Source organism: Balaenoptera acutorostrata, chromosome 14 (assembly GCF_949987535.1).
Source record: "Balaenoptera acutorostrata chromosome 14, mBalAcu1.1, whole genome shotgun sequence".
Lineage (NCBI taxonomy): Eukaryota > Metazoa > Chordata > Mammalia > Artiodactyla > Balaenopteridae > Balaenoptera > Balaenoptera acutorostrata.
The window spans coordinates 27,558,119-27,572,480 of NC_080077.1; the positions used below are offsets into that span (position 1 = coordinate 27,558,119).

General features: G+C 36.4%; 1 protein-coding gene across 3 annotated transcripts in view; it reads left to right on the top strand.

Annotated features, from left to right (window-relative positions):
- MAP3K5 (mitogen-activated protein kinase kinase kinase 5) overlaps positions 1-14,362 on the top strand; it is a 221,842-nt gene that overhangs the window by 103,768 nt on the left and 103,712 nt on the right. The gene's annotated exons all lie outside the window — the stretch shown is intronic.

Sequence of the window (14,362 nt, forward strand, 5' to 3'; positions counted from 1 at the left end):
TCTTGCTTTACCTCTGAGTTATTTTATGAGTGATAATTTCAGAAATATCCCTGGAGATGTAAGGCACCGTGAAATTCTAATTTAATTACTTGTATGTCTCACAGAAAGAATCACAGCTGTTGTATCACAAAGAAGGAAAATGACAGCTAAATAGAAGGAGCTTGAGTTGAGCTCAGTTTCTTCTTTGATGGAAAGTAGATGCTCTTTAGCTTGAAACAATTGATTCAAGAATATTTTCTTTATTCTTGACTTTGTTGAACATCTCAGTACAGATGCAAAAAGTGAGCTATGTCTTTCTTATAAAGAGCTCATCACTCCATTATCAAGTACTTAGCTCTTTTAGAGCTAGCTTACAATCAGGTGACAAATACAGTGCTGATAAAAGGCAGCCCTTGAACAAAAATCTGTTGCTTTGAAAACTTGAACAAAAACTTTGCAACTCTTCAATGTAATAATGAGTTGAAGAATACAAATTATTTATCCTCTTTCAACAAATATTTAGTACTAAAATAGAAAAAAATCAACAATAGCGGAAATAACTTGATACAGTTACTCAAATATACTTAGTAGAATTTTCTTAAGATGCCTGGTTCCATCCTTAAGATTTGTTTCCTTCATGAAGTCTTAATTTAGCTTCACTTACCTCTAATCATTTTACTTCTCTATTTTTATAGATAGTTTTACACTATTAATCACTGTTTATAGATTTCTTTGTGTAAGAACTAACATATTGTTCATGTTCATTTATCCTCTTGCTAGTTAAACTGTAAAGTTTTCAATGACATGAAATGTCTTTGGTGCATTTTTATGGGCACATTCAGCAGTATTGCCATATCAGTCTTTTAAAAATATTAGTCTATAGTCTAATAAGATTGATCAAATACATTTTGTGACAAACACCATTCTTTCCAAGAATATATCAATACCTGTTTGTGTAGTATATAGAATCCAAGCTTTATCCTTAATATAAAAGCAGTTCTATTTTTATTTCTCATTATTATTCTTCCTATTTCACCCAAATCCCTTTTACTGAAAAGCAAAAACAAAAGCAGAGGTAATGAAAAAGGACTAAAAAAAATTTTTTTAAACACACACCAAAGGATAAGCAGAGTCATACAGAGAAGAGGGCTCAGGTTTGGAATCCAGCAGAACTGGGTAAAGTTCCTGCTCAACCACTTTTAAATTGTGTGACTGACTATTTCCATGCTTCAGTGTTCTGATTAGTAAACTTGAGAGAATCCTTCCTACCTTAAAGAGTTGTCAGAATTAGAAATATTATGCTCGAAGTGTCAAGTACAATGCCTGTACCCAGTAGGTGCCCAGTCATTATAGGCAGCTATTGTTATTGTTTCTTTTACTATCTGGTGGTACCCACAGCTTCCTGTGGTAGAGAATATCATCAGGGCTATATTGTATTATTGTTAGAAATACACTGTCCCTGTTCATAGGAAGATGATATATTCCCACCCCATGACACCAGGTTCGAGTATGTGTGTTGGTTGATACTCTTTATCAGCAGAAGCTTTAAAAGCTATGTCGCGGCTGTGCCACGTATACTTTTCCTTAGCCATTTTCTGGGGAAAGCTCCTCCTTCAGACTGGGTCCCAGAGGGAGAACAATGTCAGGCAGAGCTGAGCCAGCTGATACAGAAACTTGCAAGCCACTGGGATTTGCTGTTGATACTTGGCACACTTACCCTAAAATGACTAATTTATCAACTTCAGGCAAAATGGATGGTTTCATTATTTTAGCATCTATATTTATTTTTATCAAGTTCAAATTTTTTAAAAAAAACAGTGAAATGATAAAATATATATGGAAAGTTAGCACCAGGGAACACAGATACTCCAGTGATAAGGATCAACATGCTCTTTAAAATAAGCTTTTTAGTAACAGCATGAAAAGTGAATCATATGCCACTTCTTCAGAGGAAACTATACTCTCCCTAGCAATAAATTAAAGGAGTTTCTCATGTAAGACTCTAAGTAGGCAGCAATGAAAACTATATAAACAATATCTTCAATATTGTTATTAAATAGTGAATTCCAATAAAATTAAAATGTAATGTGGTGAAGATGATACACAATTTAGTAATGTGGTCCAAGGATGTAGCTTTCTCGTCTTGTGGTCTTATCAAGGTCAGGATTTAGATTACTAGGGAAGTGAATAGATTATTTTAATTTTATACGACCTGCTGTATTTATCACTTGTCTCAGCTTGGCTCTTGGTAAGAAGTGGATGCAGTTTTTCTTCATTCAGCAAGTATTTTGTTACCACCTGCAATGAGTCAGGCATCCTGACGGATCAGGCACTGGAGATTTAGTACTCAACAAGACTGACAAGGTCCCTGCTCTCAGAGAGCATACATTCTATAGTGGGAGATAGGTGATAAAAAGAATAATTTCAGATTGCTATAAATTCTGTAATAGATATAGAACTATTCAGTTTCCTTTCTTTTTCTTGTGTCATGCTAATCTGTGATTTTCAAGAAAATTTTCCAGTTCACCTAAGTTGTCGTATTTATTGGGAAAAGGTTATTCCAAATATACTTTGTTTCTTTTTAATGCTAGTAGGACCTATACTAATGCCCCCCTTTTCATTTCTGATACTTTTGAATAACAGTAATTTGTATTCTCTTTCTCTCTCTTATGAGCAGTCTACCTAGGAGTTTATCAATTTTATCTATCTTCTCCTAGAACCAACTTTTGGCACTGTTGATTTTCTTTATTGCACATCTATTTTCTACTTCATTGATTTCTGTTCTTTCCTTTATTATACCCTCCTTCCACTTTGTGTAGGAATATATGCTGTTATATTTCTAGATGGAAGCTTAGAGCATTGATTTTTCAACCTTGCTCCCTTCCCAGCATATGCATTTAAAGATAAAAATTGTTCTGCATCCCAGAAGTTTTGATGTATTGAACTTTCAATATCGTTCAGCTCAAATACCTTTTAATTTTCAGTGTGACTTTTTTGACCCCTGGGTTCTTCAGAAGTAGGTGCCCAATTTACAAACATATCTTTCTTTCTTGTTCTCTAGTTTAATTCTATTTCTATGAGAGGTGCCTTTACAGCCCAGGATATAGTCCACTGTTGTTGGGTGTAGTGTTCCACGTAAGTCAGGTAGATTAACTTGATTAATCATGTTATTCAGATCTTCCATATCTTCACTGATATTTTTTGTCTGCCTGTTTGATCATCACTGAGAGAGGTGTTTTGAGATCTCCCACTATGAATGTAGATTTGTCTATTTTTTAGTTTTGTCAGTTTTTGCTTTATGTATTTTGAAGCCATGTTAACAAGTGTGTTTAGGATTATAAATCTTCCTGTGGAACTTACCCTTTTATCATTATGAAATGTTCCTCCTTATATCTTGCAATAATTTTTGCCTTAAAGTTAGTTTTGTCTGATATTAATATATAATCACAACAGATTTCTTTTGGTTAGTAGTTGAGTGATACATCTTTATGCATCATTTTACTTTCAACCTAACTGTATCCTTATATTTAAAGTGTGTCTCTTTTAAATGCATTATAGTTGTTTCTTTTTTCTTTCTTTTTTTTCGCTGTTGTTCTTAAATCAAATTTGAGAAATCTTTTTTATTTGGAGTGTTTAGGTCATTTACATTTAATGTGGTAACTGGTAGTTGTGCTTATGTCTTACCATCCTGCTATTTATTTTCTATTCCATATCTTCTTTGTTCCATTAATCCTCCATTCCCTCCTTTTTTTTGATTAATTTAGTATTACATTTTATTGTCTATTAACACTTTAGTAACACTTTTTATGTTATGCTTTTAGTAGTTCCCTAGAGGTGACAATCCACATCCTTGGCTTTTACAGTCTACCTTAAATTTGTACTTTACCACTTCCTGAACAAGGAAAGAAACGTAGAGCAGTGTAAATATTTAATAGTTTAGTTAATATCTTTTATATATAGTCAAATATTTACCCTTTCTGATGCTCTTCCTGCAGTTCAGTGCTTCCAACTGGAATCACTACTCTTCAGCCTGAATATGTTTAGTATTTTCTGTAATGCGGGTCTGCTGGCAACCAATTCTGCCAGTTTTTGTTTGTATGAACACATCTTTCTTATACCTTTTCTTTTTCCTTTTATCACTCTAAAGATGTTGTTGCATTATCTTTTGGCTTCCATAGTTTGTATTGCAAAGTCAGCTATCAATTGTATTGCTCCTTGGAAAGTAATGTATCTATTTCTTTCTGGCTGATTTTAAGATTTTCCTCTGTGTCTTTGGTTTCGACATTTAGGCTGTGCTTATTATTTTATCGTGTTTGAAGTTTGCTGAGCTTTTTGGATCTGTGGGTTAATGTTTTCAACAGTTTGGAATATTTTCGGCCTTATGTCTTCAAATATTTCTTGTGTTCTGTATTCTCTCTTTCCTCTTCCTGGGGCTACAGTGATACATATGTTAGACCATTTAACTATATCTCACATGTCTCTTATGCTCTGTTTTGTTTTTTCCCCTACCTTTTTCTCTCCCTGCTTCAGTTTTGATATTTTTCATTGACCTGTTTTCTTTATTTCACCAAATCTATCTTCTGCTGCGTCTAGTCTGCTATTAAACACATACAATGAATTCTTATTTTCAGGCATTGTATATTTTAGTTCTAGATTATTTGATTCTCTTTTTTTAGATTTCAACTCTCTGTTGAAATTGTTTCTCTTTTCATTCATTTGTCCATTTTTTTCTTGATTTTCTTCACCATATTTGTAATAATTATTTAAAGTCCTTGTCTACAAACTCCAACATCTGAATGATCTGTGAGGCAGGTCCTCTTGTCTGTTTTGCTCTTTTGTTTATTGGTCACATTTTCCTGACTCTTTGCATGTCTCATAATTCTTTATTGTACGCCATATATTTCGTATTTAAGAATTACTGAGACTGAAGATGATTTTATTTTCTCTCGTAGAAGGCTCTCACTTTCCTCTGTTAGCCAGAGAGGGTGAGAAGCTGATTACCTCAAAAACCGCAACTGAGTTGAGTTGGTCTGGGTTTCAGTTTTTGGTTTTTTTTTTTAATTACTTTATTTATTTTTTAAAAATTTTTATTTAATTTATTATTTTATACAGCAGGTTCTTAATAGTCAGCGATTTCATACACATCAGTGTATACATGTCAATCCTAATCTCCCAACTCATCCCACCACCAGCCCACCCCACCCCCGCTTTCCCCCCTTGGTGTCCATACATTTGTTCTCTACATCTGTGTCTCTATTTCTGCCCTGCAAACCAGTTCATCTGTACCATTTTTCTAGGTTCAACATATATGTGTTAATATACGATATTGGTTTTTCTCTTTCTGATTTACTTCACTCTGTATGACAGTCTCTAGATCCATCCACGTCTCAACAAATGACCCAATTTCGTTCCTTTTTATGGCTGAGTAATATTCCATTGTATATAGGTACCACATCTTCTTTATCCATTTGTCTGTCGATGGGCATTTAGGTTGCTTCCATGACCTGGCTATTGTAAATAGTGCTGAAGTGAACATTGGCATGCATATGTCTTTTTCAATTATGGTTTTCTCTGGGTATATGCCCAGTAGTGGGATTGCTGGATCATAGGGTAATTCTATTTTTAGCTTTTAAGGAACCTCTATACTGTTTTCCATAGAGGCTGTCTCAATTTACATTCCCACCAACAGTGCAAGAGGGTTCCCTTTTCTCCACACCCTCTCCAGCATTTGTTGTTTGTAGATTTTCTGATGATGCCCATTCTAACTGGTGTGAGGTGATAACCTCATTGTAGTTTTGATTTGCATTTCTCTAACAATTGGTGATGTTGAGCAACTTTTCATGTGCCTCTTGGCCATCTGTATGTCTTCTTTGGAGAAATGTCTATTTAGGTCTTCTGCCCATTTTTGGATTGGGTTGTTTGTTTTCTTAATATTGAGCTGCATGAGCTGTTTATATATTTTGGAGATTGATCCTTTGTCTGTTGATTCTTTTGCAAATATTTTCTCCCATTCTGAGGGTTGTCTTTTCGTCTCGTTTATGGTTTCCCTTGCTGTGCAAAAGCTTTGAAGTTTCATTAGGTCCCATTTGTTTATTTCTGTTTTTATTTCCATTACTCTAGGAGGTGGATCAAAAAAGATCTTGCTGTGATTTTTGTCAAAGAGCGTACTTCCTATGTTTTCCTCTAAGAGTTTTATGGTGTCCGGTCTTACATTCAGCTCTCTAATCCATTTTGAGTTTATTTTTGTGTATGGTGTTAGGGAGTGTTCTAATTTCATTCTTTAACATGTAGCTATCCAGTTTTCCCAGCACCACTTATTGAAGACACTCTGTTTTCTCCATTGTATATCCTTTCCTCCTTTGTCATAGATTAGTTGACCATAGGTGCGTGGGTTTATCTCTGGGCTTTCTATCTTGTTCCATTGATCTATGTTTCTGTTTTTGTGCCAGTACCATATTGTCTTGATTACTGTAGCTTTGTAGTATAGTCTGAAGTCAGGGAGTCTGATTCCTGCAGCTCCGTTTTATTCCCTCAAGACTGCTTTGGCTATTTGGGGTCTTTTGTGTCTCCATACAAATTTTAAGATTTTTTTGTTCTAGTTCTGTAAAAAATGCCATTGGTAATTTGATAGGGATTGCATTGAATCTGTAGATCGCTTTGGGTAGTATGGTCATTTTCACAATATTGATTCTTCCAATCCAAGAACATGGTATATCTCTCCATCTGTTGGTATCATCTTTAATTTCTTTCATCAGTGTCTTATAGTTTTCTGAGTACAGGTCTTTTGTCTCCCTAGGTAGATTTCTTCCTAGGTATTTTATCCTTTTTGTTGCAATGGTACATGGGAGTGTTTCCTTAATTTCTCTTTCAGATTTTTCATCATTAGTGTATAGGAATGCAAGAGATTTCTGTGCCTTAATTTTGTATCTTGCAACTTTACCAAATTGATTGATTAGCTCTAGTAGTTTTCTGGTGGCATCTTTAGGATTCTCTATGTATACTATCATGTCATCTGCAAACAGTGACAGTTTTACTTCTTCTTTTCCAATTTGGATTCCTTTTATTTCTTTTTCTTCTCTGATTGCCGTGGCTAGGACTTCCAAAATTATGTTGAATGATAGTGGTGAGAGTGGACATCCTTGTCTTCTTCCTGATCTCAGAGGAAATGCTTTCAGTTTTTCACCATTGAGAATGATGTTGGCTGTGGGTTCTCATATATGGCCTTTATTATGTTGAGGTAGGTTCCCTCTATGCCCACTTTCTGGATAGTTTTTATCAAAAATGGGTGTTGAATTTTGTCAAAAGCTTTTTCTGCATCTATTGAGCTGATCATATGGTTTTTATTCTTCAATTTGTTAATATGGTGTATCACATTGATTGATTTGTGTATATTGAAAAATCCTTGCATCCCTAGGATAAATCCCACTTGATCATGGTGTATGATCCTTTTAAGGTGTTGTTGGGTTCTGTTTGCTAGTATTTTGCTGAGGATTTTTGCATCTATATTCATCAGTGATATTAGTCTGTAATTTTCTTTTTTTGTATTATCTTTGTCTGGTTTTGGTATCAGGGTGATGGTGGCCTCATAGAATGAGTTTGGGAGTGTTCCTTCCTCCACATTGTTTTGGAAGAATTTGAGAAGGATGGGTGTTAGCTCTTCTCTAAATGTTTGATAGAATTCACCTGGGAAGCCATCTGGTCCTGGACTTTTGTTTGTTGGAAGATTTTTGATCACAGTTTCAATTTCATTACTTGTGATTGGTCTGTTCATATTTTCTATTTCTTCCTGGTTCAGTCTTGGAAGGTTATACCTTTCTACGAATTGTCCATTTCTTCTAGATTGTCCTTTTTATTGGCATAGAGTTGCTTGTAGTAGTCTCTTGGGATGCTTTGTATTTGTGTAGTGTCGGTTGTAACTTCTCCTTTTTCATTTCTAATTTTATTGATTTGAGTCCTCTCCCTCTTTTTCTTGATGAGTCTGGCTAATAGTTTATCAATTTTGTTTATCTGCTCAAAGAACCAGCTTTTAGTTTCATTCATCGTTGCTATTGTTTTCTTTGTTTCTATTTCATTTATTTCTGCTCTGATCTTTATGATTTCTTTCCTTCTGCTAACTTTGGGTTTTGTTTGTTCTTCTTTCTCTAGTTCCTTTAGGTGTGAGGTTAGATTGTTTATTTGAGATTTTTCTTTTTTCTTGAGGTAGGCTTGTATAGCTATAAACTTCCCTCTTAGAACTGCTTTTGCTGCATCCCATAGGTTTTGGATTGTCGTGTTTTCATTGTCATTTGTCTCTAGGTATTTTTTGATTTCCTCTTTGATTTCTTCAGTGATCTCTTGGTTATTTAGTAACGTATTGTTTAGCCTCCATATGTTTGTGTTTTTTACGTTTTTTTCCCTGTAATTTCTAATTTCATAGCGTTGTGGTCAGAAAAGATGCTTGATATGATTTCAATTTTCTTAAATTTACTGAGGCTTGATTTGTGACCCAAGATGTGATCTATCCTGGAGAATGTTCCATGCGCACTTGAGAGGAAAGTGTAATCTGCTGTTTTGGGATGGAATGTCCTATAAATATCAATTAAATCTATCTGGTCTATTGTGTCATTTAAAGCTTCTGTTTCCTTATTTATTTTCACTTTGGATGATCTGTCCATTGGTGTAAGTGAGGTGTTAAAAGTCCCCCACTATTATTGTGTTACTGTCAATTTCCTCTTTCATAGCTGTTAGCAGTTGCCTTATGTATTGAGGTGCTCCTACGTTGGGTGCATATATATTTATAATTGTTATATCTTCTTCTTGGATTGATCCCTTGATCATTATGTAGTGTCTTTCCTTGTCTCTTGCAACATTCTTTATTTTAAAGTCTATTTTATCTGATACGAGTATTGCTACTCCAGCTTTCTTTTGATTTCCATTTGCATGGAATATCTTTTTCCATCCCCTCACTTTCCATTTGAATGTGTCCCTAGGTCTGAAGTGGGTCTCTTGTAGACAGCATATATATGGGTCTTGGTTTTGTATCCATTCAGCAAGCCTGTGTCTTTTGGTTGGAGCATTTAATCCATTCATGTTTAAGGTAATTATCGATATGTATGTTCCTATTACCATTTTCTTAATTGTTTTGGGTTTGTTTTTGTAGGTCCCTTTCTTCTCTTGTGTTTCCCACTTAGAGAAGTTCCTTTAGCATTTGTTGTACAGCTGGTTTTGTGGTACTGAATTCTCTTAGCTTTTGCTTGTCTGTAAAGCTTTTGATTTCTCCATCGAATCTGAATGAGATCCTTGCTGGGTAGAGTAATCTTGGTTGTAGGTTCTTCCCTTTCATCACTGTACGTATATCATGCCACTCCCTTGTGGCTTGTAGAGTTTCTGCTGAGAAATCAGCTGTTAAAACCTTATGGGAGTTCCCTTGTATGTTATTTGTCATTTTTCCCTTGATGGTTTCAATAATTTTTCTTTGTCTTTAATTTTTGCCAATTTGATTGCTATGTGTCTCGGCATGTTTCTCCTTGGGTTTATCCTGTTTGGGACTCTCTGTGCTTCCTGAACTTGGGTGGCTATTTCCTTTCTCATGTTAGGGAAGTTTTCGACTATAATCTCTTCAACCTTTTTCTCGGGTCCTTCCCCTCTCTCTTCTCCTTCTGAGACCCCTATAATGTGAATGTTATTGCATTTAATGTGGTCCCAGAGGTCTCTTAGGCTGTCTTCATTTCTTTTCATTCCTTTTTCTTTATTTTGTTCCACAACAGTGAATTCCACCGTTCTGTCTTCCAGGTCACTTATCCGTTCTTCTGCCTCAGTTATTCTGCTATTGATTTCTTCTAGTGTATTTTTCATTTCAGTTATTGTATTGTTCATCTCTGTTTGTTTGTTCTTTAATTCTTCTAGGTCTTTGTTCTTTAATTCTTCTAGGTCTTTGTCTTCTAGATCTTCTCGATCTTTGCCTCCATTCTTTTTCCGAGGTCCTGGATCATCTTCACTATCATCATTCTGAATTCTTTTTCTGGAAGGTTGCCTATCTCCACTTCATTCCGTTGTTTTTCTGGGGTTTTATCTTGTTCCTTCATCTGGTACATAGCCCTCTGCCTTTTCATCTTGTCTGTCTTTCTGTGAATGTGTTTTTTGTTCCACAGGCTGCAGGATTGTAGTTCTTCTTGCTTCTGCTGTCTGCCCTCTGGTGGATGAGGCTCTCTAAGAGGCTTGTGGAAGTTTCCGGATGGGAGGGACTGGTTGTGGTAGAACTGACTGTTGCTCTGGTGGGCAGAGCTCAGTAAAACTTTAATCCGCTTGACTGCTAATGGATGGGGCTGAGTTCCCTCCCTGTTGGTTGTTTGGCCTGAGGCGACCCAACACTGGCGCCTACCTGGGCTCTTTGATGGGGCTAATGGCACACTCCAGGGGTGCTCACGCCAAGGAGTACTTCCCAGAACTTCTGCTGCCAGTGTTCTTGTCTCCACGGTGAGCCACAGCCACCCCCCGCCTCTGCAGGAGACCCTCCAACACTAGCAGGTATGTCTGGTTCAGTCTTCCCTGGGGTTACTGCTCCTTCCCCTGGGTCCCGATGCACACAGTACTTTGTGTGTGCCCTCCAAGAGTGGAGTCTCTGTTTCCCCCAGTCCTGTCGAAGTCCTGCAGTCAAATCCCACTAACCTTCAAAGTCTGATTCTCTAGGAATTTCTCCTCCCGTTGCCGGAGCCCCAGGTTGGGATGCCTGATGTGGGGCTCAGAACCTTCACTCCAGTGGGTGAACTTCTGCAGTATAAGTGTTTGCCAGTCTGTGAGTCACCCACCCACCAGTTATGGGATTTGATTTTATTGTGATTGCACCCCTCCTGCCTTCGCATTGTGGCTTCTCCTTTGTCTTTGGATGTGGGGTATCTTTGTTGGTGAGTTCCAGTGTCTTCCTGTCGATGATTGTTCAGCAGCTAGTTGTGATTCTGGTGTTCTCACAAGAGGGAGTGAGAGCACATCCTTCTACTCCACCATCCTGGGTTTCAGTTTTATTTGACCCTGTCTATCTCTGTTTTCTTCCTGCTTCCTGGATGTGAGCACCCTCATCTTTTGATTGAGAGCCAAGCAGGGCTCTATCTTATCCCTTAAATACTGTGGAAGATTTTATAACTGCCCTTTGGAGTTTTGAGTTTGACTCTTTATTCTCTTATATTATACAGCTCCAGACTTTGGAGGAGATTGCCATCTATTTGTTGCAGGCTCCTCCCTCAAGTAACACTTCACTCCTAAGTACTGCTGGACTTCATATTTCACTGCCATTCCAGCCATACCTCATCCCCAACTGCCCATATAGCCAGCATTCAACAAATGTCCTGTGGAGAAAACCGGCTGCACATTTGTGGTTCCTCCAGGTTTCACCCTGTCATGCCAGCCCATGCAACTATCGGGAAATCCACTTGCTTCTCTTTTCCCTGGTAGAGTTTCAAATAGGTAGAGTTTCTCTGCCTATGCCGAGCCTACGCTTAATATTATGGTTGGAATCAGCAAATGCCCCTTTAGCGACAAAAGCAATTCAGCTCTCCTTGGTGTAGGACACTTCCCTGTTTGGAATTTTATTTCAGTGATTTTGTTGTTGCTGTTGCTTCCATAGATCTCCAGCATCTATAAAAATATGTTTTTGATGTGTATCCTTTTTCCCACCTAGTTGTTGTAGCAGGAGTGATGGCTCCCAAGTAGGCTATTACATCTTACTTGGAAACTCAGGTTTTCCCCTGACATTGACTGTTCTTCTAATTTAAGCAGTTACATAGCTTTGCAACATTTGGAATACATTTTATTCCATACTCCATTTTATAATATTGTGGGAAACTTAGGAAGTACTTTTTCATCTTGTAACAATTATTCTTGTAACCAAATTTCTGATTACATATTTAATGTTTTTTCTTAGTATAAACCCATAGATATGGAAATCTTGTGTCAATAGGTATGCATTGCTTTTTTTAGTATTTTACAATTTTTGATAGATATTGGCAAATTTCTGCCAAGAAATACTATACTAATGTACTTTTACAGTGTGTGAGAATTCCCACTTCCTTAAGACTTTCTCCTTAATACCCAGCTTATTATTATGGAGTGCTGTGAGCCATAAAAAGTATAAATTATTAATTTATTGCATCTATATTTTGGTTAAAGTATTTTTAAATGTATTGTTTATGGTAACAGAAAAACAGATATAAGCCCAATTTTTCATTTTGGTTAGTTTGGCACATAGGAAGTACTTAGTCAATATTTATTGGTTGATTTGGTGTTATCTTGCTTTCTGCATCTTCCTTTGAATATGTTGAAGAGAAGCATTCCATGTTCTTTTCTTTCAGGAGAAATGAAAGAATTTATTTGTTGAAAAATATTATGTATCTTGATATGAATTTGTAGAAAGTATAAAGTATTGGTAGAAAGAAAGGTATTAACTCCTTTCTTCTCCTATATCTTTTTTTACTGGGACCTTCTACTTGCCTCTGAACAAACACAAAGACCTTTGGGTCTTTTATGAGTCTAAGACTTATAAATCATGTCTTTCCTTGATATGACCTGCTTTGGATATCAGCAGTCTGGGTACATGCTTTTTCCATTTTAGATTCGGGAAACACCTGTACTTCTGGAGAGATAAAAATGCTTTTTAATCAGTAGCAGTGATGCAGTTGGAAATATTTTTTTCTTATTTCACATACATAACTATTCGAGCCAACTAGTTAAGATTAATACTTATTTGATTTTTGTCTCCTTTCAGAGACACTTTTTTTGCTTAAAAAGTAAGACCCTTAAAAAGGGCACATGATTCTCAATATTCAGAAAAGATGTACTTTTCTTTTGAAGTTTACATTACCATTTTAAATTATGGAAAACTTCAAGTGTATATAAAAGCCAAGAATATACTCTAATGTACATTATTGTGCCGGCTGCCATTTTGGCAATTCCCATCTTTCAGTTTCACAGTTAATGATTTAAATAAAAATGCCTTTATCTTGGAATTTTAATGTGTTTTTCCCTAGGTATCCTTTTTATTGTATCATTAAATGGTTATTCATTAGGTATTTAGTCTTTATATTTTCCTTGATCTGATTTTTTTTTTATAGAAGGCAATGGTAGATTTTTTTTTTTAATTAATTAATTTATTTTATTTTTGGCTGTGTTGGGTCTTCATTTCTGTGCGAGGGCTTTCTCTAGTTGCGGCAAGCAGGGGCCACTCTTCATCGCGGTGCGCGGGCCTCTCACTGTTGCGGCCTCTCTTGTTGCGGAGCACAGGCTCCAGACGTGCAGGCTCAGCAGTTGTGGCTCACAGGCCTAGTTGCTCCGCAGCATGTGGGATCTTCCCAGACCAGGGCTCGAACCCATGTCCCCTGCATTGGCAGACAGATTCTCAACCACTGCGCCACCAGGGAAGCCCGCCTTGATCTGATTTTTTAAAATAGCTATTTCATTTTTCATGTTTGGCTCAGTTTCTATTAGTCACTAGGGCATTTATTTTAATTTTGTTCTTCTTCATGCTCTTAAATGAAATAATATTGAATATTGTTGCCTGTTAAATGACATATGTGAGGAGACCCTTGAATGGAACCTAGGAAGTGTTACCTTGAAAATACAGTGGATGTACAAACACTGAAGTCTTTTCAAATGTTGAAACGTTTTTAAAGGTTGATATTCAGTTTCATGCATATTCAGAAAAGTGTTCTCATTCTCTTTGAGCCAAAATTAGTATGCACAGGCACAGTCTCTGTTTTCCTTAATTTCTTACTGCAATTGACATTCTTTATTGCATTTCTATATCGCTCTTATGGAAGTGATTGTTTCAGTATGTTACCTAAATGATCTTCCTCATTGTTTTGTGTATATATATATATATATATTTTTGCTTTGTGTATTTTTAATGCTTTTAAAAACCACTTTAAAAATATGTACAGGCAGAGCTATAGTCTGGGACATCAGTTATTAGGGAACAAAAAAGGAGAAAAGCAAGATTAAGAGTCATTCCTAGAATTGGGAGGGAGACTGGCGTTTCACAAGATGCTTCTGAATTGCTGGAATGATAGGTAGGACCTAGGCTTTCCTCTGGTTTGTCTTCTTTATAACACATACACACACATGAAGAAGATAGGCTTTTCTTGGCAGTGATTATTCACTTTTTATAATTTTCCATTTTGATATCCAGGCCCAAAGAGGTGTGGCAACTGTTCAGTCTAACCCAGTACCCCTAGAAAGACAAATGCATCAGCTCTCTTCTCTAGGTTTTCTCTCCTATAAGTTAAGTCCCCAAATCCCCTAAAACATATGCACACCCAACAGGAGGTAGGTGTACCCTACCCATTTGCAAGTAACTCTGAAAATCCGTAAGCAGAAGCAGGATGACTGTGAAACTAATGAGGCTTAAAGCTTTGGG